General features: G+C 45.3%; 8 non-coding genes across 8 annotated transcripts; 4 read left to right on the top strand and 4 right to left on the bottom strand.

Moving 5' to 3' along the window:
- Positions 1 to 3,516: 3,516 nt before the first annotated feature.
- Positions 3,517 to 3,599, bottom strand: trnal-cag (transfer RNA leucine (anticodon CAG)). Its single transcript has one exon. It is a non-coding gene; the product is annotated as a tRNA-Leu (tRNA).
- A 1,174-nt stretch (positions 3,600 to 4,773) lies between these two features.
- On the top strand, positions 4,774 to 4,846 carry trnak-cuu (transfer RNA lysine (anticodon CUU)). The gene has a single exon. It is a non-coding gene; the product is annotated as a tRNA-Lys (tRNA).
- A 4,685-nt stretch (positions 4,847 to 9,531) lies between these two features.
- On the bottom strand, positions 9,532 to 9,614 carry trnal-cag (transfer RNA leucine (anticodon CAG)). The gene has a single exon. It is a non-coding gene; the product is annotated as a tRNA-Leu (tRNA).
- A 1,166-nt stretch (positions 9,615 to 10,780) lies between these two features.
- On the top strand, positions 10,781 to 10,853 carry trnak-cuu (transfer RNA lysine (anticodon CUU)). The gene has a single exon. It is a non-coding gene; the product is annotated as a tRNA-Lys (tRNA).
- Positions 10,854 to 15,538: 4,685 nt separating this feature from the next.
- On the bottom strand, positions 15,539 to 15,621 carry trnal-cag (transfer RNA leucine (anticodon CAG)). The gene has a single exon. It is a non-coding gene; the product is annotated as a tRNA-Leu (tRNA).
- A 1,174-nt stretch (positions 15,622 to 16,795) lies between these two features.
- trnak-cuu (transfer RNA lysine (anticodon CUU)) lies at positions 16,796 to 16,868 on the top strand. The gene has a single exon. It is a non-coding gene; the product is annotated as a tRNA-Lys (tRNA).
- A 4,685-nt stretch (positions 16,869 to 21,553) lies between these two features.
- On the bottom strand, positions 21,554 to 21,636 carry trnal-cag (transfer RNA leucine (anticodon CAG)). Its single transcript has one exon. It is a non-coding gene; the product is annotated as a tRNA-Leu (tRNA).
- A 1,048-nt stretch (positions 21,637 to 22,684) lies between these two features.
- On the top strand, positions 22,685 to 22,757 carry trnak-cuu (transfer RNA lysine (anticodon CUU)). Its single transcript has one exon. It is a non-coding gene; the product is annotated as a tRNA-Lys (tRNA).
- Positions 22,758 to 24,711: the final 1,954 nt, after the last annotated feature.

Genomic DNA, 24,711 nt, shown 5'->3' with positions numbered 1-24,711 from the left:
TTTCCAGAAGCAGCCGGCAGGATTTCTTCTGCACCCACCCAGAAAAGCCAAGAATTGTATTTCATCTGTCGCAAGCTGTATGTTCCAGAAAGAGAATGAATACTTGCATTAAACTGAATCAAGCCGACAGACACGCACCTGAAGTGGAAATCTAATAAGTAAATTGATTCTTAAAATGTAGAGAGCTTTGAAAAAAATATATTGGTGCTTTTAGATAATATATTTCAAGGATGTAATTGCTGTGCTACAGTACGTGCAGAATTTTAGAAAACAGTGCGTCAACAAAGTACACTGTTTGGGTAACTTTAGAAGACAATGTACCAAAACAATATATGCTGTCTGGGTCGTTAGAATTAGCCGAAAGTAACTGATAAGCTTTGAATAACAAATCTAGTGCTTCTTCTCTCGTTCTATGTTGTAATCTGTTTTGTCTTAGGGAAAGGGGAAGCTTTTGAAGGGACAAAGCACTGAGCTTTTTTACAGCGCAACGTCTTATAAAAACCCTGTACTGCTTGTAACAAATTGAGTCTCCGGTTGCACTTTGCGAAGTGGCAACAGGGCTCCCAATATTGCAATATTGAAATAAAGACCTTACTCAGGTGAGAACTCTCTCTTGTGGCTTCCTTGATAGTTAAATTTCCACGACAGAATTGGCACCCCAGATGGGACACTAACCTGAGCGCGGACGGCTGCTGAAACTCCATCCGGAGCCAGACAATTTTAGCAAATTGGACGAACCTCGAAGGATAAACTGTTTGTCCTTCCTGAGACGCGTCTGGAGAATTCACGGCTGTCTGACGTCAGTAAGTGATCCTGTAACGAACTTTTGTTTTAAGACGATTTATAAGAATTTTTTCTGTGGTCTTATAGCAGAGAAAGAGCAGGCCGGTGAGGGTGTTCTCACGCGGGTTTGATGAGTCCGGGACTCATAAAGAACTTATCTTAACACAGACGTGTGGTTTTTGCTCTGCGGAGTAGTTAATGTGATAAGGTTCTAAAGTAAGGCACCGATCGGTAAAAATGGGAAATGAAAATTCGAAGACGGAAACAGGACCGAGCGGTCCAGCGAAGTACATGTACAGGGAATTTGGAGAAAGGGGAATAAAGTGTCTTCCATCGTGGAGTAAGTTAGGTTTTCCAGAAAATGGTAGTTTTAGTACCAGGCAGATACAACAACTAGAAGAACAGTTAAAGTTAAAGAAATGTAATGCATCTTGTTATGTATGTGCTTTAATGCCTCATTCTACAGCCTCACCCATTTCTCTCCTGGTTAGAATCACTGTTTGGGCCAGGGGGAATGTTTTTCTTTAAGTTACTAACACCGATTATAGGGGCTGTGATACTTGTCTTCCTGTTTTCATGTTGCTATATGACATGTATTATTCCAATGCTTTTCAAATATGGTAATGAATATGTTTGCGCATCAGTATGTTCTGATAAGAACGCAAGAATCCGAAGTATGGGAGCCTCCTGGGAGTCCATATGAAGAATCTAACTTTTAATCATTTTCAAGAATAAAAAGGAGGGAATTGAAGTGGAAATCTAATAAGTAAATTGATTCTTAAAATGTAGAGAGCTTTGAAAAAAATATATTGGTGCTTTTAGATAATATATTTCAAGGATGTAATTGCTGTGCTACAGTACGTGCAGAATTTTAGAAAACAGTGCGTCAACAAAGTACACTGTTTGGGTTACTTTAGAAGACAATGTACCAAAACAATATATGCTGTCTGGTTCGTTAGAATTAGCCGAAAGTAACTGATGAGCTTTGAATAACAAATCTAGTGCTTCTTCTCTCGCTCTATGATGTAATCTGTTTTGTCTTAGGGAAAGGGGAAGTTTTTGAAGGGACAAAGCACTGAGCTTTTTTACAGCGCAACGTCTTATAAAAACCCTGTACTGCTTGTGACAAATTGAGTCTCTGGTTGCACTTTGCGAAGTGGCAACAGGGCTCCCAATATTGCAATATTGAAATAAAGACCTTACTCAGGTGAGAACTCTCTCTTGTGGCTTCCTTGATAGTTAAATTTCCACGACACACCGCCGTTGTTTTTCTCCATGGGAAGTTTGTCGTTAAGGAAAAACATCGCTGTCATTTTCTTGCCAGCCGGCGGCATTTCTTGTGCAGCGATGAGCCAGATTTGTATTTCGGATTTCGGAAGTTGTGTGAATTTCTTGAAGCTGAAAGTCAACTCGCTCCAGAAAAGAAATGTGCAGTCGCATGAAAGCCGTGCCTGCTTATTAAACCGCAGGACCTGAGCTTGCGTTCTGTTTCTCATCGCGTTCGCAAAGGCGATTCCTGCCTCTAACACTGCTATGTCTGCGATTCAAAGTGCCGTGTGGAGCAGCTTCGAAAGTCTCGTTCACGCTCCTCCGATGTTGCTTTCTCTCTGCCTAACGAAGTTCCATTTTGGTGTCGGAGCGGGGAGACCTAATCATTCCAGCTTTAAGCCACCCTTCAATCTTCTGAGGGGTGTCTGAGTGCTAGCATGTCATTTGCCTTTTTTTTTTTTGAAACGGAGAGCGACGTTGAAAAAGGTTACCTCCGCCGCCTCGCCCTCCGTGTTAAATGATCGCAAGACGGCGGCGGCGGCGCTCCCTGTAGTTGTGGCCGAGCGGTTAAGGCGATGGACTAGAAAGCCATTGGGCTCTCCCCGCGCCGGGTCGAATCCTGCCGACTACGGCGTCCTTCTCGTGTCGCCGTGCGCCTGCCCAGAAAAAGGCGGAGTGCCGTTTCTCTCTTCCTGCTTCTTGTACAAACGCTAAATCGCTTGGACCTGCTGCCTTGGAAGTCATGTCTTCAGCGTCCCCCAGCGACATTTCACACTTGGAAGCAGACAACCACGCTTTTGGCATTGGCATGCCTTGCGCCCTACTTCCAGCCTTTGAAGATCTAATTATTCAAACTGAAAGAACCGACTGAATAGGTGTTTGCAGTGCACCAGGAGGAGCAGTGACCATAGCAGTGGAGGGGTGAGGATGGCGCAGATGGAAACGTTTTCATGCGCTCCTCTGGGAGGAATGAAAATAAAAGGCGAAACCGGAAACAGTAGTAGCCGCAAGAGGAAGTGTCTTCAAGCGCCAAGCAAGCGCTCCTCGTTAGTATAGTGGTGCGTATTCCCGCCCGTCACGTGGGAGACCAGGGATGGATTGCTTGACGGCGAGCCGGGTTGCTTTTCTCCCATCAGATTCCAACCGCTAATGCTAACGCAGTTTGTGGGAGCTTACGTGCTTCTCCTTTTCCGTCATTTTCGGACGACTATTCCAAAGGGGTAACCTGATGGAATAGGGGCCTGAAGACACGAGGCATTCTTAAACCAGCACTGGGCTGCACGGCCTTCTGTTGCGATCAGATTATATTCGAGTGAAAAAGCCAGAGCAGCCGCTTCCATCCTATGGAGTACGAGCTAAATCAGGAGAGGTATGGGACACGCGCGTGCCTATAGGTGCACGTCTCCTACGTCAGGCTGCTTCACCCATGTGCACCCGACTGGAGAGGGAATGGAGCAAGCTTTTTGTCAGGAGTGGGATTCGAACCCACGCCTCCAGGGGAGACTGCGACCTGAACGCAGCGCCTTAGACCGCTCGGCCATCCTGACGCCAGCCCCCTCCCCCAAAGCGGTCTGATGAGCCACCGCGATCCCACTACGCTCTTCGAGTATCGCACTGTTATTAATACTACAGTGTGACTCCAGCATTAAAATGTTTGGAAAATGTGTCGGCCTTTATAATCCAGTGTAGAGCAGCGTGTGATGATTTGTGCTACAAAACACCAAGCGCTCAAAGTGACGTCTGCGTTTGTCACTGAAACTTTCAACTCTTTCATCACTTATGTAGGAAATACAAAGAGCAGTTAGGTGGAACGCGTAGGATGGCCGTCAGCAGAGTGGCGCAGCGGAAGCGTGCTGGGCCCATAACCCAGAGGTCGATGGATCGAAACCATCCTCTGCTACATGTGTCTTACGCATGGTTCATAAGCATTCCATCGGGTTAGCAAAGTGCATTAAAGTAGTGTGGATCTCCCTTTCCTTAAGTTCTGTTCTGAGTTTCTCTCTCGTGTGTGTTTGTGCAAGCTTGACACTTGCGGGACTCTTTCATCTTCACCAATACGGAGATGACCAAATGTGTTTTCGGTTGTTCTGAGATCTTTGATAGTTTCTTCGAATGCTTCAAGTGAACCTCGAAATCGAAGCAGTTATGTTTATATTGATTTCTCGCATTAATCATTATTAACCAGGAACAGCCAGCACAGTCGGTCGCATTAGTAATTATGTCACGTCTCTACTTAGCAGAGCATTCAAAGACCCACTGGAAGCAGGAAAGCACTAAGACACTGCAAAACTGAACTCGGGAAAATCATACTGGGAGCTCTGAGCGATGTCTGCATCCAAGCCATCCAATACGGACTCTGAGACCTTGGAATATCAACACTATGATGCGCTACCTTTTCCCTGGAGCAAAACGATGGAATTAGAAGAATGCTTACCGCAGGATACAACTGTGCCGTTGTTATTTGGAGCACAGTTTTCACTTGCATGAAAACTACAGCAGAACGTAGAAGGATGATCACAGAGGAGTCCACGCGGGCATGCTGAGGAGATTGTAGGTCGTACATTTCAATGATTACTGACATTTGCGCTGCTTGAGGTACAGTAATCAACAAAGAACAGGGTGTGCTACTCTCGAATCCGGTCACCACATGATGAAAAGCCAGGAAGTATACCTTGTCCAATTGACGTCAACAGGGACACGTTAACCCCTTGCTTCCCTGGCGCCCGGCTAGCTCAGTCGGTAGAGCATGAGACTCTTAATCTCAGGGTCGTGGGTTCGAGCCCCACGTTGGGCGGTGCCCGTCTCCTTATTAACAAAGTTTCGTGCTCATCCTTGACCCTCTTACACCTTGATGGTACCGAGCACTAAACTTTAATGCACAGGTGTGATGAAACTGAGATGAAAAGGGCTTATCTAGCTCTTTGCCCGAGAGATAAATCAAAGGTTCCGCAGACAATCCGTTGGCTCCGGTCACTCTGACGCAGATAGGAGCTGCAGCCATCATAACTTGTATGAAAACTGATAAGAGCTCCTGTCTATTTACAGTTTCATTTACTCTAGCCTTTCCTTAAACACTGCGTGTACGAAGGCTAAGAAATTGCAGAGCTATTCTAATACAATAACTATTTGGAATCTTTTCGCCATAACAGTTTCACTGTGATTTTGCAGGTAACACGTACGTACGTAACATTTTGAACCGCACTGGAAAAATATGGGAAAGAAATGGCGAAAAGCAACTCTTCAACACGTGGCAATATCTTCCTGAGCGGAGTCCTGTTCTCGAAGCTCGACACTCTGCAAGAGTCACTTCTCCCAACTTGCGCCCGCAGGTTTCCGTAGTGTGCCTGCAAAGAGCCATCCGTTTGAGACAGGCGCACGTTCCGATTTCATTGAACTAAGCTAGATGCACAATTTCGAATGCAGCCTTCATCACAAACGACAGTTCATTTCTCGAAAGCTTGTCATGTAAAAAAAGGAAACAAAGAAAGAAAACATACAGCTGACAATCTTCTGAAGCTGCAGATTTAGCTTTTGAGAAATGGACATTTTATGTATGCAGATGCTTTTCAAGCGCTGGTTTTAGAACGTCGCTGTGCTTCCAGCATCATTCTCAGCCTTCTAAACTGCCTATCGAGGTGCCGATCACTTTGTAAAGCGCTTGAGAGGCCAGAGCTGCTCAAACTGCTCTTGCCGTTTCCTTCAATCAAAAGCACTATTTTTTTCGTTGTATGGAAAGCTTTTCAAGTCTTGCATCGACACGCACCTTTCCTGAAATGTCCAAAGGGTGAATGTTTCGCAAAGAAATCCAGTCTACCTTTAGGGGGCATGATGTTGAAATCGGAACAAGCCCTGGGTGGGCTTGAACCAGCAGCCGTTCAGTTAACAGCTGCACAGAAACGCCCCCCGCTTGCTTTGTATCATTCGCAAGTTTCTGGTTAAAGAGTAAAAAAGGCTGGAATTCTTTTCCAGAAGCAGCCGGCAGGATTTCTTCTGCACCCACCCAGAAAAGCCAAGAATTGTATTTCATCTGTCGCAAGCTGTATGTTCCAGAAAGAGAATGAATACTTGCATTAAACTGTATCAAGCCGACAGACACGCACCTGAAGTGGAAATCTAATAAGTAAATTGATTCTTAAAATGTAGAGAGCTTTGAAAAAAATATATTGGTGCTTTTAGATAATATATTTCAAGGATGTAATTGCTGTGCTACAGTACGTGCAGAATTTTAGAAAACAGTGCGTCAACAAAGTACACTGTTTGGGTAACTTTAGAAGACAATGTACCAAAACAATATATGCTGTCTGGGTCGTTAGAATTAGCCGAAAGTAACTGATAAGCTTTGAATAACAAATCTAGTGCTTCTTCTCTCGTTCTATGTTGTAATCTGTTTTGTCTTAGGGAAAGGGGAAGCTTTTGAAGGGACAAAGCACTGAGCTTTTTTACAGCGCAACGTCTTATAAAAACCCTGTACTGCTTGTAACAAATTGAGTCTCCGGTTGCACTTTGCGAAGTGGCAACAGGGCTCCCAATATTGCAATATTGAAATAAAGACCTTACTCAGGTGAGAACTCTCTCTTGTGGCTTCCTTGATAGTTAAATTTCCACGACAGAATTGGCACCCCAGATGGGACACTAACCTGAGCGCGGACGGCTGCTGAAACTCCATCCGGAGCCGGACAATTTTAGCAAATTGGACGAACCTCGGAGGATAAACTGTTTGTCCTTCCTGAGACGCGTCTGGAGAATTCATGGCTGTCTGACGTCAGTAAGTGATCCTTTTAACGAACTTTTGTTTTAAGACGATTTATAAGAATTTTTTCTGTGGTCTTATAGCAGCGAAAGAGCAGGCCGGTGAGGGTGTTCTCACGCGGGTTTGATGAGTCCGGGACTCATAAAGAACTTATCTTAACACAGACGTGTGGTTTTTGCTCTGCGGAGTAGTTAATGTGATAAGGTTCTAAAGTAAGGCACCGATCGGTAAAAATGGGAAATGAAAATTCGAAGACGGAAACAGGACCGAGCGGTCCAGCGAAGTACATGTACAGGGAATTTGGAGAAAGGGGAATAAAGTGTCTTCCATCGTGGAGTAAGTTAGGTTTTCCAGAAAATGGTAGTTTTAGTACCAGGCAGATACAACAACTAGAAGAACAGTTAAAGTTAAAGAAATGTAATGCATCTTGTTATGTATGTGCTTTAATGCCTCATTCTACAGCCTCACCCATTTCTCTCCTGGTTAGAATCACTGTTTGGGCCAGGGGGAATGTTTTTCTTTAAGTTACTAACACCGATTATAGGGGCTGTGATACTTGTCTTCCTGTTTTCATGTTGCTATATGACATGTATTATTCCAATGCTTTTCAAATATGGTAATGAATATGTTTGCGCATCAGTATGTTCTGATAAGAACGCAAGAATCCGAAGTATGGGAGCCTCCTGGGAGTCCATATGAAGAATCTAACTTTTAATCATTTTCAAGAATAAAAAGGAGGGAATTGAAGTGGAAATCTAATAAGTAAATTGATTCTTAAAATGTAGAGAGCTTTGAAAAAAATATATTGGTGCTTTTAGATAATATATTTCAAGGATGTAATTGCTGTGCTACAGTACGTGCAGAATTTTAGAAAACAGTGCGTCAACAAAGTACACTGTTTGGGTTACTTTAGAAGACAATGTACCAAAACAATATATGCTGTCTGGGTCGTTAGAATTAGCCGAAAGTAACTGATAAGCTTTGAATAACAAATCTAGTGCTTCTTCTCTCGCTCTATGATGTAATCTGTTTTGTCTTAGGGAAAGGGGAAGTTTTTGAAGGGACAAAGCACTGAGCTTTTTTACAGCGCAACGTCTTATAAAAACCCTGTACTGCTTGTGACAAATTGAGTCTCTGGTTGCACTTTGCGAAGTGGCAACAGGGCTCCCAATATTGCAATATTGAAATAAAGACCTTACTCAGGTGAGAACTCTCTCTTGTGGCTTCCTTGATAGTTAAATTTCCACGACACACCGCCGTTGTTTTTCTCCATGGGAAGTTTGTCGTTAAGGAAAAACATCGCTGTCATTTTCTTGCCAGCCGGCGGCATTTCTTGTGCAGCGATGAGCCAGATTTGTATTTCGGATTTCGGAAGTTGTGTGAATTTCTTGAAGCTGAAAGTCAACTCGCTCCAGAAAAGAAATGTGCAGTCGCATGAAAGCCGTGCCTGCTTATTAAACCGCAGGACCTGAGCTTGCGTTCTGTTTCTCATCGCGTTCGCAAAGGCGATTCCTGCCTCTAACACTGCTATGTCTGCGATTCAAAGTGCCGTGTGGAGCAGCTTCGAAAGTCTCGTTCACGCTCCTCCGATGTTGCTTTCTCTCTGCCTAACGAAGTTCCATTTTGGTGTCGGAGCGGGGAGACCTAATCATTCCAGCTTTAAGCCACCCTTCAATCTTCTGAGGGGTGTCTGAGTGCTAGCATGTCATTTGCCTTTTTTTTTTTTGAAACGGAGAGCGACGTTGAAAAAGGTTACCTCCGCCGCCTCGCCCTCCGTGTTAAATGATCGCAAGACGGCGGCGGCGGCGCTCCCTGTAGTTGTGGCCGAGCGGTTAAGGCGATGGACTAGAAAGCCATTGGGCTCTCCCCGCGCCGGGTCGAATCCTGCCGACTACGGCGTCCTTCTCGTGTCGCCGTGCGCCTGCCCAGAAAAAGGCGGAGTGCCGTTTCTCTCTTCCTGCTTCTTGTACAAACGCTAAATCGCTTGGACCTGCTGCCTTGGAAGTCATGTCTTCAGCGTCCCCCAGCGACATTTCACACTTGGAAGCAGACAACCACGCTTTTGGCATTGGCATGCCTTGCGCCCTACTTCCAGCCTTTGAAGATCTAATTATTCAAACTGAAAGAACCGACTGAATAGGTGTTTGCAGTGCACCAGGAGGAGCAGTGACCATAGCAGTGGAGGGGTGAGGATGGCGCAGATGGAAACGTTTTCATGCGCTCCTCTGGGAGGAATGAAAATAAAAGGCGAAACCGGAAACAGTAGTAGCCGCAAGAGGAAGTGTCTTCAAGCGCCAAGCAAGCGCTCCTCGTTAGTATAGTGGTGCGTATTCCCGCCCGTCACGTGGGAGACCAGGGATGGATTGCTTGACGGCGAGCCGGGTTGCTTTTCTCCCATCAGATTCCAACCGCTAATGCTAACGCAGTTTGTGGGAGCTTACGTGCTTCTCCTTTTCCGTCATTTTCGGACGACTATTCCAAAGGGGTAACCTGATGGAATAGGGGCCTGAAGACACGAGGCATTCTTAAACCAGCACTGGGCTGCACGGCCTTCTGTTGCGATCAGATTATATTCGAGTGAAAAAGCCAGAGCAGCCGCTTCCATCCTATGGAGTACGAGCTAAATCAGGAGAGGTATGGGACACGCGCGTGCCTATAGGTGCACGTCTCCTACGTCAGGCTGCTTCACCCATGTGCACCCGACTGGAGAGGGAATGGCGCAAGCTTTTTGTCAGGAGTGGGATTCGAACCCACGCCTCCAGGGGAGACTGCGACCTGAACGCAGCGCCTTAGACCGCTCGGCCATCCTGACACCAGCCCCCTCCCCCAAAGCGGTCTGATGAGCCACCGCGATCCCACTACGCTCTTCGAGTATCGCACTGTTATTAATACTACAGTGTGACTCCAGCATTAAAATGTTTGGAAAATGTGTCGGCCTTTATAATCCAGTGTAGAGCAGCGTGTGATGATTTGTGCTACAAAACACCAAGCGCTCAAAGTGACGTCTGCGTTTGTCACTGAAACTTTCAACTCTTTCATCACTTATGTAAGAAATACAAAGAGCAGTTAGGTGGAACGCATAGGATGGCCGTCAGCAGAGTGGCGCAGCGGAAGCGTGCTGGGCCCATAACCCAGAGGTCGATGGATCAAAACCATCCTCTGCTACATGTGTCTTACGCATGGTTCATAAGCATTCCATCGGGTTAGCAAAGTGCATTAAAGTAGTGTGGATCTCCCTTTCCTTAAGTTCTGTTCTGAGTTTCTCTCTCGTGTGTGTTTGTGCAAGCTTGACACTTGCGGGACTCTTTCATCTTCACCAATACGGAGATGACCAAATGTGTCTTCGGTTGTTCTGAGATCTTTGATAGTTTCTTCGAATGCTTCAAGTGAACCTCGAAATCGAAGCAGTTATGTTTATATTGATTTCTCGCATTAATCATTATTAACCAGGAACAGCCAGCACAGTCGGTCGCATTAGTAATTATGTCACGTCTCTACTTAGCAGAGCATTCAAAGACCCACTGGAAGCAGGAAAGCACTGCAAAACTGAACTCGGGAAAATCATACTGGGAGCTCTGAGCGATGTCTGCATCCAAGCCATCCAATACGGACTCTGAGACCTTGGAATATCAACACTATGATGCGCTACCTTTTCCCTGGAGCAAAACGATGGAATTAGAAGAATGCTTACCGCAGGATACAACTGTGCCGTTGTTATTTGGAGCACGGTTTTCACTTGCATGAAAACTACAGCAGAACGTAGAAGGATGATCACAGAGGAGTCCACGCGGGCATGCTGAGGAGATTGTAGGTCGTACATTTCAATGATTACTGACATTTGCGCTGCTTGAGGTACAGTAATCAACAAAGAACAGGGTGTGCTACTCTCGAATCCGGTCACCACATGATGAAAAGCCAGGAAGTATACCTTGTCCAATTGACGTCAACAGGGACACGTTAACCCCTTGCTTCCCTGGCGCCCGGCTAGCTCAGTCGGTAGAGCATGAGACTCTTAATCTCAGGGTCGTGGGTTCGAGCCCCACGTTGGGCGGTGCCCGTCTCCTTATTAACAAAGTTTCGTGCTCATCCTTGACCCTCTTACACCTTGATGGTACCGAGCACTAAACTTTAATGCACAGGTGTGATGAAACTGAGATGAAAAGGGCTTATCTAGCTCTTTGCCCGAGAGATAAATCAAAGGTTCCGCAGACAATCCGTTGGCTCCGGTCACTCTGACGCAGATAGGGGCTGCAGCCATCATAACTTGTATGAAAACTGATAAGAGCTCCTGTCTATTTACAGTTTCATTTACTCTAGCCTTTCCTTAAACACTGCGTGTACGAAGGCTAAGAAATTGCAGAGCTATTCTAATACAATAACTATTTGGAATCTTTTCGCCATAACAGTTTCACTGTGATTTTGCAGGTAACACGTACGTACGTAACATTTTGAACCGCACTGGAAAAATATGGGAAAGAAATGGCGAAAAGCAACTCTTCAACACGTGGCAATATCTTCCTGAGCGGAGTCCTGTTCTCGAAGCTCGACACTCTGCAAGAGTCACTTCTCCCAACTTGCGCCCGCAGGTTTCCGTAGTGTGCCTGCAAAGAGCCATCCGTTTGAGACAGGCGCACGTACCAATTTCATTGAACTAAGCTAGATGCACAATTTCGAATGCAGCCTTCATCACAAACGACAGTTCATTTCTCGAAAGCTTGTCATGTAAAAAAAGGAAACAAAGAACGAAAACATACAGCTGACAAACTTCTGAAGCTGCAGATTTAGCTTTTGAGAAATGGACATTTTATGTATGCAGATGCTTTTCAAGCGCTGGTTTTAGAACGTCGCTGTGCTTCCAGCATCATTCTCAGCCTTCTAAACTGCCTATCGAGGTGCCGATCACTTTGTAAAGCGCTTGAGAGGCCAGAGCTGCTCAAACTGCTCTTGCCGTTTCCTTCAATCAAAAGCACTATTTTTTTCGTTGTATGGAAAGCTTTTCAAGTCTTGCATCGACACGCACCTTTCCTGAAATGTCCAAAGGGTGAATGTTTCGCAAAGAAATCCAGTCTACCTTTAGGGGGCATGATGTTGAAATCGGAACAAGCCCTGGGTGGGCTTGAACCAGCAGCCGTTCAGTTAACAGCTGCACAGAAACGCCCCCCGCTTGCTTTGTATCATTCGCAAGTTTCTGGTTAAAGAGTAAAAAAGGCTGGAATTCTTTTCCAGAAGCAGCCGGCAGGATTTCTTCTGCACCCACCCAGAAAAGCCAAGAATTGTATTTCATCTGTCGCAAGTTGTATGTTCCAGAAAGAGAATGAATACTTGCATTAAACTGAATCAAGCCGACAGACACGCACCTGAAGTGGAAATCTAATAAGTAAATTGATTCTTAAAATGTAGAGAGCTTTGAAAAAAATATATTGGTGCTTTTAGATAATATATTTCAAGGATGTAATTGCTGTGCTACAGTACGTGCAGAATTTTAGAAAACAGTGCGTCAACAAAGTACACTGTTTGGGTAACTTTAGAAGACAATGTACCAAAACAATATATGCTGTCTGGGTCGTTAGAATTAGCCGAAAGTAACTGATAAGCTTTGAATAACAAATCTAGTGCTTCTTCTCTCGTTCTATGTTGTAATCTGTTTTGTCTTAGGGAAAGGGGAAGCTTTTGAAGGGACAAAGCACTGAGCTTTTTTACAGCGCAACGTCTTATAAAAACCCTGTACTGCTTGTAACAAATTGAGTCTCCGGTTGCACTTTGCGAAGTGGCAACAGGGCTCCCAATATTGCAATATTGAAATAAAGACCTTACTCAGGTGAGAACTCTCTCTTGTGGCTTCCTTGATAGTTAAATTTCCACGACAGAATTGGCACCCCAGATGGGACACTAACCTGAGCACGGACGGCTGCTGAAACTCCATCCGGAGCCGGACAATTTTAGCAAATTGGACGAACCTCGGAGGATAAACTGTTTGTCCTTCCTGAGACGCGTCTGGAGAATTCACGGCTGTCTGACGTCAGTAAGTGATCCTTTTAACGAACTTTTGTTTTAAGACGATTTATAAGAATTTTTTCTGTGGTCTTATAGCAGAGAAAGAGCAGGCCGGTGAGGGTGTTCTCACGCGGGTTTGATGAGTCCGGGACTCATAAAGAACTTATCTTAACACAGACGTGTGGTTTTTGCTCTGCGGAGTAGTTAATGTGATAAGGTTCTAAAGTAAGGCACCGATCGGTAAAAATGGGAAATGAAAATTCGAAGACGGAAACAGGACCGAGCGGTCCAGCGAAGTACATGTACAGGGAATTTGGAGAAAGGGGAATAAAGTGTCTTCCATCGTGGAGTAAGTTAGGTTTTCCAGAAAATGGTAGTTTTAGTACCAGGCAGATACAACAACTAGAAGAACAGTTAAAGTTAAAGAAATGTAATGCATCTTGTTATGTATGTGCTTTAATGCCTCATTCTACAGCCTCACCCATTTCTCTCCTGGTTAGAATCACTGTTTGGGCCAGGGGGAATGTTTTTCTTTAAGTTACTAACACCGATTATAGGGGCTGTGATACTTGTCTTCCTGTTTTTATGTTGCTATATGACATGTATTATTCCAATGCTTTTCAAATATGGTAATGAATATGTTTGCGCATCAGTATGTTCTGATAAGAACGCAAGAATCCGAAGTATGGGAGCCTCCTGGGAGTCCATATGAAGAATCTAACTTTTAATCATTTTCAAGAATAAAAAGGAGGGAATTGAAGTGGAAATCTAATAAGTAAATTGATTCTTAAAATGTAGAGAGCTTTGAAAAAAATATATTGGTGCTTTTAGATAATATATTTCAAGGATGTAATTGCTGTGCTACAGTACGTGCAGAATTTTAGAAAACAGTGCGTCAACAAAGTACACTGTTTGGGTTACTTTAGAAGACAATGTACCAAAACAATATATGCTGTCTGGTTCGTTAGAATTAGCCGAAAGTAACTGATAAGCTTTGAATAACAAATCTAGTGCTTCTTCTCTCGCTCTATGATGTAATCTGTTTTGTCTTAGGGAAAGGGGAAGTTTTTGAAGGGACAAAGCACTGAGCTTTTTTACAGCGCAACGTCTTATAAAAACCCTGTACTGCTTGTGACAAATTGAGTCAGTGGTTGCACTTTGCGAAGTGGCAACAGGGCTCCCAATATTGCAATATTGAAATAAAGACCTTACTCAGGTGAGAACTCTCTCTTGTGGCTTCCTTGATAGTTAAATTTCCACGACACACCGCCGTTGTTTTTCTCCATGGGAAGTTTGTCGTTAAGGAAAAACATCGCTGTCATTTTCTTGCCAGCCGGCGGCATTTCTTGTACAACGATGAGCCAGATTTGTATTTCGGATTTCGGAAGTTGTGTGAATTTCTTGAAGCTGAAAGTCAACTCGCTCCAGAAAAGAAATGTGCAGTCGCATGAAAGCCGTGCCTGCTCATTAAACCGCAGGACCTGAGCTTGCGTTCTGTTTCTCATCGCGTTCGCAAAGGCGATTCCTGCCTCTAACACTGCTATGTCTGCGATTCAAAGTGCCGTGTGGAGCAGCTTCGAAAGTCTTGTTCACGCTCCTCCGATGTTGCTTTCTCTCTGCCTAACGAAGTTCCATTTTGGTGTCGGAGCGGGGAGACCTAATCATTCCAGCTTTAAGCCACCCTTCAATCTTCTGAGGGGTGTCTGAGTGCTAGCATGTCATTTGCCTTTTTTTTTTTTGAAACGGAGAGCGACGTTGAAAAAGGTTACCTCCGCCGCCTCGCCCTCCGTGTTAAATGATCGCAAGACGGCGGCGGCGGCGCTCCCTGTAGTTGTGGCCGAGCGGTTAAGGCGATGGACTAGAAAGCCATTGGGCTCTCCCCGCGCCGGGTCGAATCCTGCCGACTACGGCGTCCTTCTCGTGTCGCCGTGCGCCTGCCCAGAAAAAGGCGGAGTGCCGTTTCTCTCTTCCTGCTTCTTGTACAAACGCTAAATCGCTTGGACCTGCTGCCTTGGAAGTCATGTCTTCAGCGTCCCCCAGCGACATTTCACACCTGGACGCAGACAACCACGCTTTTGGCATTGGCATGCCTTGCGCCCTACTTCCAGCCTTTGAAGATCTAATTATTCAAACTGAAAGAACCGACTGAATAGGTGTTTGCAGTGCACCAGGAGGAGCAGTGACCATAGCAGTGGAGGGGTGAGGATGGCGCAGATGGAAACGTTTTCATGCGCTCCTCTGGGAGGAATGAAAATAAAAGGCGAAACCGGAAACAGTAGTAGCCGCAAGAGGAAGTGTCTTCAAGCGCCAAGCAAGCGCTCCTCGTTAGTATAGTGGTGCGTATTCCCGCCCGTCACGTGGGAGACCAGGGATGGATTGCTTGACGGCGAGCCGGGTTGCTTTTCTCCCATCAGATTCCAACCGCTAATGCTAACGCAGTTTGTGGGAGCTTACGTGCTTCTCCTTTTCCGTCATTTTCGGACGACTATTCCAAAGGGGTAACCTGATGGAATAGGGGCCTGAAGACATGAGGCATTCTTAAACCAGCACTGGGCTGCACGGCCTTCTGTTGCGATCAGATTATATTCGAGTGAAAAAGCCAGAGCAGCCGCTTCCATCCTATGGAGTACGAGCTAAATCAGGAGAGGTATGGGACACGCGCGTGCCTATAGGTGCACGTCTCCTACGTCAGGCTGCTTCACCCATGTGCACCCGACTGGAGAGGGAATGGAGCAAGCTTTTTGTCAGGAGTGGGATTCGAACCCACGCCTCCAGGAGAGACTGCGACCTGAACGCAGCGCCTTAGACCGCTCGGCCATCCTGACGCCAGTCCCCTCCCCCAAAGCGGTCTGATGAGCCACCGCGATCCCACTACGCTCTTCGAGTATCGCACTGTTATTAATACTACAGTGTGACTCCAGCATTAAAATGTTTGGAAAATGTGTCGGCCTTTATAATCCAGTGTAGAGCAGCGTGTGATGATTTGTGCTACAAAACACCAAGCGCTCAAAGTGACGTCTGCGTTTGTCACTGAAACTTTCAACTCTTTCATCACTTATGTAGGAAATACAAAGAGCAGTTAGGTGGAACGCGTAGGATGGCCGTCAGCAGAGTGGCGCAGCGGAAGCGTGCTGGGCCCATAACCCAGAGGTCGATGGATTGAAACCATCCTCTGCTACATGTGTCTTACGCATGGTTCATAAGCATTCCATCGGGTTAGCAAAGTGCATTAAAGTAGTGTGGATCTCCCTTTCCTTAAGTTCTGTTCTGAGTTTCTCTCTCGTGTGTGTTTGTGCAAGCTTGACACTTGCGGGACTCTTTCATCTTCACCAATACGGAGATGACCAAATGTGTCTTCGGTTGTTCTGAGATCTTTGATAGTTTCTTCGAATGCTTCAAGTGAACCTCGAAATCGAAGCAGTTATGTTTATATTGATTTCTCGCATTAATCATTATTAACCAGGAACAGCCAGCACAGTCGGTCGCATTAGTAATTATGTCACGTCTCTACTTAGCAGAGCATTCAAAGACCCACTGGAAGCAGGAAAGCACTAAGACACTGCAAAACTGAACTCGGGAAAATCATACTGGGAGCTCTGAGCGATGTCTGCATCCAAGCCATCCAATACGGACTCTGAGACCTTGGAATATCAACACTATGATGCGCTACCTTTTCCCTGGAGCAAAACGATGGAATTAGAAGAATGCTTACCGCAGGATACAACTGTGCCGTTGTTATTTGGAGCACGGTTTTCACTTGCATGAAAACTACAGCAGAACGTAGAAGGATGATCACAGAGGAGTCCACGCGGGCATGCTGAGGAGATTGTAGGTCGTACATTTCAATGATTACTGACATTTGCGCTGCCTGAGGTACAGTAATGAACAAAGAACAGGGTGTGCTACTCTCGAATCCGGTCACCACATGATGAAAAGCCAGGAAGTATACCTTGTCCAATTGACGTCAACAGGGACACGTTAACCCCTTGCTTCCCTGGCGCCCGGCTAGCTCAGTCGGTAGAGCATGAGACTCTTAATCTCAGGGTCGTGGGTTCGAGCCCCACGTTGGGCGGTGCCCGTCTCCTTATTAACAAAGTTTCGTGCTCATCCTTGACCCTCTTACACCTTGATGGTACCGAGCACTAAACTTTAATGCACAGGTGTGATGAAACTGAGATGAAAAGGGCTTATCTAGCTCTTTGCCCGAGAGATAAATCAAAGGTTCCGCAGACAATCCGTTGGCTCCGGTCACTCTGACGCAGATAGGAGCTGCAGCCATCATAACTTGTATGAAAACTGATAAGAGCTCCTGTCTATTTACAGTTTCATTTACTCTAGCCTTTCCTTAAACACTGCGTGTACGAAGGCTAAGAAATTGCAGAGCTATTCTAATACAATAACGATTTGGAATCTTTTCGCCATAACAGTTTCACTGTGATTTTGCAGGTAACACGTACGTACGTAACATTTTGAACCGCACTGGAAAAATATGGGAAAGAAATGGCGAAAAGCAACTCTTCAACACGTGGCAATATCTTCCTGAGCGGAGTCCTGTTCTCGAAGCTCGACACTCTGCAAGAGTCACTTCTCCCAACTTGCGCCCGCAGGTTTCCGTAGTGTGCCTGCAAAGAGCCATCCGTTTGAGACAGGCGCACGTTCCGATTTCATTGAACTAAGCTAGATGCACAATTTCGAATGCAGCCTTCATCACAAACGACAGTTCATTTCTCGAAAGCTTGTCATGTAAAAAAAGGAAACAAAGAACGAAAACATACAGCTGACAAACTTCTGAAGCTGCAGATTTAGCTTTTGAGAAATGGACATTTTATGTATGCAGATGCTTTTCAAGCGCTGGTTTTAGAACGTCGCTGTGCTTCCAGCATCATTCTCAGCCTTCTAAACTGCCTATCGAGGTGCCGATCACTTTGTAAAGCGCTTGAGAGGCCAGAGCTGCTCAAACTGCTCTTGCCGTTTCCTTCAATCAAAAGCACTATTTTTTTCGTTGTATGGAAAGCTTTTCAAGTCTTGCATCGACACGCACCTTTCCTGAAATGTCCAAAGGGTGAATGTTTCGCAAAGAAATCCAGTCTACCTTTAGGGGGCATGATGTTGAAATCGGAACAAGCCCTGGGTGGGCTTGAACCAGCAGCCGTTCAGTTAACAGCTGCACAGAAACGCCCCCCGCTTGCTTTGTATCATTCGCAAGTTTCTGGTTAGAGAGTAAAAAAGGCTGGAATTCTTTTCCAGAAGCAGCCGGCAGGATTTCTTCTGCACCCACCCAGAAAAGCCAAGAATTGTATTTCATCTGTCGCAAGCTGTATGTTCCAGAAAGAGAATGAATACTTGCATTAAACTGAATCAAGCCGACAGACACGCACCTGAAGTGGAAATCTAATAAGTAAATTGATTCTTAAAATGTAGAGAGCTTTGAAAAAAATATATTGGTGCTTTTAGATAATATATTTCAAGGATGTAATTGCTGTGCTACAGTACGTGCAGAACTTTAGAATACAGTGCGTCAACAAAGTACACTGTTTGGGTAACTTTAGAAGACAATGTACCAAAACAATATATGCTGTCTGGGTCGTTAGAATTAGCCGAAAGTAACTGATAAGCTTTGAATAACAAATCTAGTGCTTCTTCTCTCGTTCTATGTTGTAATCTGTTTTGTCTTAGGGAAAGGGGAAGCTTTTGAAGGGACAAAGCACTGAGCTTTTTTACAGCGCAACGTCTTATAAAAACCCTGTACTGCTTGTAACAAATTGAGTCTCCGGTTGCACTTTGCGAAGTGGCAACAGGGCTCCCAATATTGCAATATTGAAATAAAGACCTTACTCAGGTGAGAACTCTCTCTTGTGGCTTCCTTGATAGTTAAATTTCCACGACAGAATTGGCACCCCAGATGGGACACTAACCTGAGCGCGGACGGCTGCTGAAACTCCATCCGGAGCCGGACAATTTTAGCAAATTGGACGAACCTCGGAGGATAAACTGTTTGTCCTTCCTGAGACGCGTCTGGAGAATTCACGGCTGTCTGACGTCAGTAAGTGATCCTTTTAACGAACTTTTGTTTTAAGACGATTTATAAGAATTTTTTCTGTGGTCTTATAGCAGAGAAAGAGCAGGCCGGTGAGGGTGTTCTCACGCGGGTTTGATGAGTCCGGGACTCATAAAGAACTTATCTTAACACAGACGTGTGGTTTTTGCTCTGCGGAGTAGTTAATGTGATAAGGTTCTAAAGTAAGGCACCGATCGGTAAAAATGGGAAATGAAAATTCGAAGACGGAAACAGGACCGAGCGGTCCAGCGAAGTACATGTACAGGGAATTTGGAGAAAGGGGAATAAAGTGTCTTCCATCGTGGAGTAAGTTAGGTTTTCCAGAAAATGGTAGTTTTAGTACCAGGCAGATACAACAACTAGAAGAACAGTTAAAGTTAAAGAAATGTAATGCATCTTGTTATGTATGTGCTTTAATGCCTCATTCTACAGCCTCACCCATTTCTCTCCTGGTTAGAATCACTGTTTGGGCCAGGGGGAATGTTTTTCTTTAAGTTACTAACACCGATTATAGGGGCTGTGATACTTGTCTTCCTGTTTTTATGTTGCTATATGACATGTATTATTCCAATGCTTTTCAAATATGGTAATGAATATGTTTGCGCATCAGTATGTTCTGATAAGAACGCAAGAATCCGAAGTATGGGAGCCTCCTGGGAGTCCATATGAAGAATCTAACTTTTAATCATTTTCAAGAATAAAAAGGAGGGAATTGAAGTGGAAATCTAATAAGTAAATTGATTCTTAAAATGTAGAGAGCTTTGAAAAAAATATATTGGTGCTTTTAGATAATATATTTCAAGGATGTAATTGCTGTGCTACAGTACGTGCAGAATTTTAGAAAACAGTGCGTCAACAAAGTACACTGTTTGGGTTACTTTAGAAGACAATGTACCAAAACAATATATGCTGTCTGGTTCGTTAGAATTAGCCGAAAGTAACTGATAAGCTTTGAATAACAAATCTAGTGCTTCTTCTCTCGCTCTATGATGTAATCTGTTTTGTCTTAGGGAAAGGGGAAGTTTTTGAAGGGACAAAGCACTGAGCTTTTTTACAGCGCAACGTCTTATAAAAACCCTGTACTGCTTGTGACAAATTGAGTCTCTGGTTGCACTTTGCGAAGTGGCAACAGGGCTCCCAATATTGCAATATTGAAATAAAGACCTTACTCAGGTGAGAACTCTCTCTTGTGGCTTCCTTGATAGTTAAATTTCCACGACACACCCCCGTTGTTTTTCTCCATGGGAAGTTTGTCGTTAAGGAAAAACATCGCTGTCATTTTCTTGCCAGCCGGCGGCATTTCTTGTGCAGCGATGAGCCAGATTTGTATTTCGGATTTCGGAAGTTGTGTGAATTTCTTGAAGCTGAAAGTCAACTCGCTCCAGAAAAGAAATGTGCAGTCGCATGAAAGCCGTGCCTGCTTATTAAACCGCAGGACCTGAGCTTGCGTTCTGTTTCTCATCGCGTTCGCAAAGGCGATTCCTGCCTCTAACACTGCTATGTCTGCGATTCAAAGTGCCGTGTGGAGCAGCTTCGAAAGTCTCGTTCACGCTCCTCCGATGTTGCTTTCTCTCTGCCTAACGAAGTTCCATTTTGGTGTCGGAGCGGGGAGACCTAATCATTCCAGCTTTAAGCCACCCTTCAATCTTCTGAGGGGTGTCTGAGTGCTAGCATGTCATTTGCCTTTTTTTTTTTTGAAACGGAGAGCGACGTTGAAAAAGGTTACCTCCGCCGCCTCGCCCTCCGTGTTAAATGATCGCAAGACGGCGGCGGCGGCGCTCCCTGTAGTTGTGGCCGAGCGGTTAAGGCGATGGACTAGAAAGCCATTGGGCTCTCCCCGCGCCGGGTCGAATCCTGCCGACTACGGCGTCCTTCTCGTGTCGCCGTGCGCCTGCCCAGAAAAAGGCGGAGTGCCGTTTCTCTCTTCCTGCTTCTTGTACAAACGCTAAATCGCTTGGACCTGCTGCCTTGGAAGTCATGTCTTCAGCGTCCCCCAGCGACATTTCACACTTGGAAGCAGACAACCACGCTTTTGGCATTGGCATGCCTTGCGCCCTACTTCCAGCCTTTGAAGATCTAATTATTCAAACTGAAAGAACCGACTGAATAGGTGTTTGCAGTGCACCAGGAGGAGCAGTGACCATAGCAGTGGAGGGGTGAGGATGGCGCAGATGGAAACGTTTTCATGCGCTCCTCTGGGAGGAATGAAAATAAAAGGCGAAACCGGAAACAGTAGTAGCCGCAAGAGGAAGTGTCTTCAAGCGCCAAGCAAGCGCTCCTCGTTAGTATAGTGGTGCGTATTCCCGCCCGTCACGTGGGAGACCAGGGATGGATTGCTTGACGGCGAGCCGGGTTGCTTTTCTCCCATCAGATTCCAACCGCTAATGCTAAGGCAGTTTGTGGGAGCTTACGTGCTTCTCCTTTTCCGTCATTTTCGGACGACTATTCCAAAGGGGTAACCTGATGGAATAGGGGCCTGAAGACACGAGGCATTCTTAAACCAGCACTGGGCTGCACGGCCTTCTGTTGCGATCAGATTATATTCGAGTGAAAAAGCCAGAGCAGCCGCTTCCATCCTATGGAGTACGAGCTAAATCAGGAGAGGTATGGGACACGCGCGTGCCTATAGGTGCACGTCTCCTACGTCAGGCTGCTTCACCCATGTGCACCCGACTGGAGAGGGAATGGAGCAAGCTTTTTGTCAGGAGTGGGATTCGAACCCACGCCTCCAGGGGAGACTGTGACCTGAACGCAGCGCCTTAGACCACTCGGCCATCCTGACGCCAGCCCCCTCCCCCAAAGCGGTCTGATGAGCCACCGCGATCCCACTACGCTCTTCGAGTATCGCACTGTTATTAATACTACAGTGTGACTCCAGCATTAAAATGTTTGGAAAATGTGTCGGCCTTTATAATCCAGTGTAGAGCAGCGTGTGATGATTTGTGCTACAAAACACCAAGCGCTCAAAGTGACGTCTGCGTTTGTCACTGAAACTTTCAACTCTTTCATCACTTATGTAGGAAATACAAAGAGCAGTTAGGTGGAACGCGTAGGATGGCCGTCAGCAGAGTGGCGCAGCGGAAGCGTGCTGGGCCCATAACCCAGAGATCGATGGATCGAAACCATCCTCTGCTACATGTGTCTTACGCATGGTTCATAAGCATTCCATCGGGTTAGCAAAGTGCATTAAAGTAGTGTGGATCTCCCTTTCCTTAAGTTCTGTTCTGAGTTTCTCTCTCGAAATCAAAGCAGTTATGTTTATATTGATTTCTCGCATTAATCATTATTAACCAGGAACAGCCAGCACAGTCGGTCGCATTAGTAATTATGTCACGTCTCTACTTAGCAGAGCATTCAAAGACCCACTGGAAGCAGGAAAGCACTAAGACACTGCAAAACTGAACTCGGGAAAATCATACTGGGAGCTCTGAGCGATGTCTGCATCCAAGCCATCCAATACGGACTCTGAGACCTTGGAATATCAACACTATGATGCGCTACCTTTTCCCTGGAGCAAAACGATGGAATTAGAAGAATGCTTACCGCAGGATACAACTGTGCCGTTGTTATTTGGAGCACGGTTTTCACTTGCATGAAAACTACAGCAGAACGTAGAAGGATGATCACAGAGGAGTCCACGCGGGCATGCTGAGGAGATTGTAGGTCGTACATTTCAATGATTACTGACATTTGCGCTGCTTGAGGTACAGTAATCAACAAAGAACAGGGTGTGCTACTCTCGAATCCGGTCACCACATGATGAAAAGCCAGGAAGTATACCTTGTCCAATTGATGTCAACAGGGACACGTTAACCCCTTGCTTCCCTGGCGCCCGGCTAGCTCAGTCGGTAGAGCATGAGACTCTTAATCTCAGGGTCGTGGGTTCGAGCCCCACGTTGGGCGGTGCCCGTCTCCTTATTAACAAAGTTTCGTGCTCATCCTTCACCCTCTTACACCTTGATGGTACCGAGCACTAAACTTTAATGCACAGGTGTGATGAAACTGAGATGAAAAGGGCTTATCTAGCTCTTTGCCCGAGAGATAAATCAAAGGTTCCGCAGACAATCCGTTGGCTCCGGTCACTCTGACGCAGATAGGAGCTGCAGCCATCATAACTTGTATGAAAACTGATAAGAGCTCCTGTCTATTTACAGTTTCATTTACTCTAGCCTTTCCTTAAACACTGCGTGTACGAAGGCTAAGAAATTGCAGAGCTATTCTAATACAATAACTATTTGGAATCTTTTCGCCATAACAGTTTCACTGTGATTTTGCAGGTAACACGTACGTACGTAACATTTTGAACCGCACTGGAAAAATATGGGAAAGAAATGGCGAAAAGCAACTCTTCAACACGTGGCAATTTCTTCCTGAGCGGAGTCCTGTTCTCGAAGCTCGACACTCTGCAAGAGTCACTTCTCCCAACTTGCGCCCGCAGGTTTCCGTAGTGTGCCTGCAAAGAGCCATCCGTTTGAGACAGGCGCACGTTCCGATTTCATTGAACTAAGCTAGATGCACAATTTCGAATGCAGCCTTCATCACAAACGACAGTTCATTTCTCGAAAGCTTGTCATGTAAAAAAAGGAAACAAAGAACGAAAACATACAGCTGACAATCTTCTGAAGCTGCAGATTTAGCTTTTGAGAAATGGACATTTTATGTATGCAGATGCTTTTCAAGCGCTGGTTTTAGAACGTCGCTGTGCTTCCAGCATCATTCTCAGCCTTCTAAACTGCCTATCGAGGTGCCGATCACTTTGTAAAGCGCTTGAGAGGCCGGAGCTGCTCAAACTGCTCTTGCCGTTTCCTTCAATCAAAAGCACTATTTTTTTCGTTGTATGGAAAGCTTTTCAAGTCTTGCATCGACACGCACCTTTCCTGAAATGTCCAAAGGGTGAATGTTTCGCAAAGAAATCCAGTCTACCTTTAGGGGGCATGATGTTGAAATCGGAACAAGCCCTGGGTGGGCTTGAACCAGCAGCCGTTCAGTTAACAGCTGCACAGAAACGCCCCCCGCTTGCTTTGTATCATTCGCAAGTTTCTGGTTAAAGAGTAAAAAAGGCTGGAATTCTTTTCCAGAAGCAGCCGGCAGGATTTCTTCTGCACCCACCCAGAAAAGCCAAGAATTGTATTTCATCTGTCGCAAGCTGTATATTCCAGAAAGAGAATGAATACTTGCATTAAACTGAATCAAGCCGACAGACACGCACCTGAAGTGGAAATCTAATAAGTAAATTGATTCTTAAAATGTAGAGAGCTTTGAAAAAAATATATTGGTGCTTTTAGATAATATATTTCAAGGATGTAATTGCTGTGCTACAGTACGTGCAGAACTTTAGAATACAGTGCGTCAACAAAGTACACTGTTTGGGTAACTTTAGAAGACAATGTACCAAAACAATATATGCTGTCTGGGTCGTTAGAATTAGCCGAAAGTAACTGATAAGCTTTGAATAACAAATCTAGTGCTTCTTCTCTCGTTCTATGTTGTAATCTGTTTTGTCTTAGGGAAAGGGGAAGCTTTTGAAGGGACAAAGCACTGAGCTTTTTTACAGCGCAACGTCTTATAAAAACCCTGTACTGCTTGTAACAAATTGAGTCTCCGGTTGCACTTTGCGAAGTGGCAACAGGGCTCCCAATATTGCAATATTGAAATAAAGACCTTACTCAGGTGAGAACTCTCTCTTGTGGCTTCCTTGATAGTTAAATTTCCACGACAGAATTGGCACCCCAGATGGGACACTAACCTGAGCGCGGACGGCTGCTGAAACTCCATCCGGAGCCGGACAATTTTAGCAAATTGGACGAACCTCGGAGGATAAACTGTTTGTCCTTCCTGAGACGCGTCTGGAGAATTC

This window comes from Atractosteus spatula, chromosome 25, assembly GCF_055471065.1.
Source record: "Atractosteus spatula isolate fAtrSpa1 chromosome 25, fAtrSpa1.hap1, whole genome shotgun sequence".
In the NCBI taxonomy this organism is placed as follows: domain Eukaryota; kingdom Metazoa; phylum Chordata; class Actinopteri; order Semionotiformes; family Lepisosteidae; genus Atractosteus; species Atractosteus spatula.
Note: the sequence above shows the minus strand (reverse complement) of the source record. Positions and strands in the feature narration are given on the sequence as shown.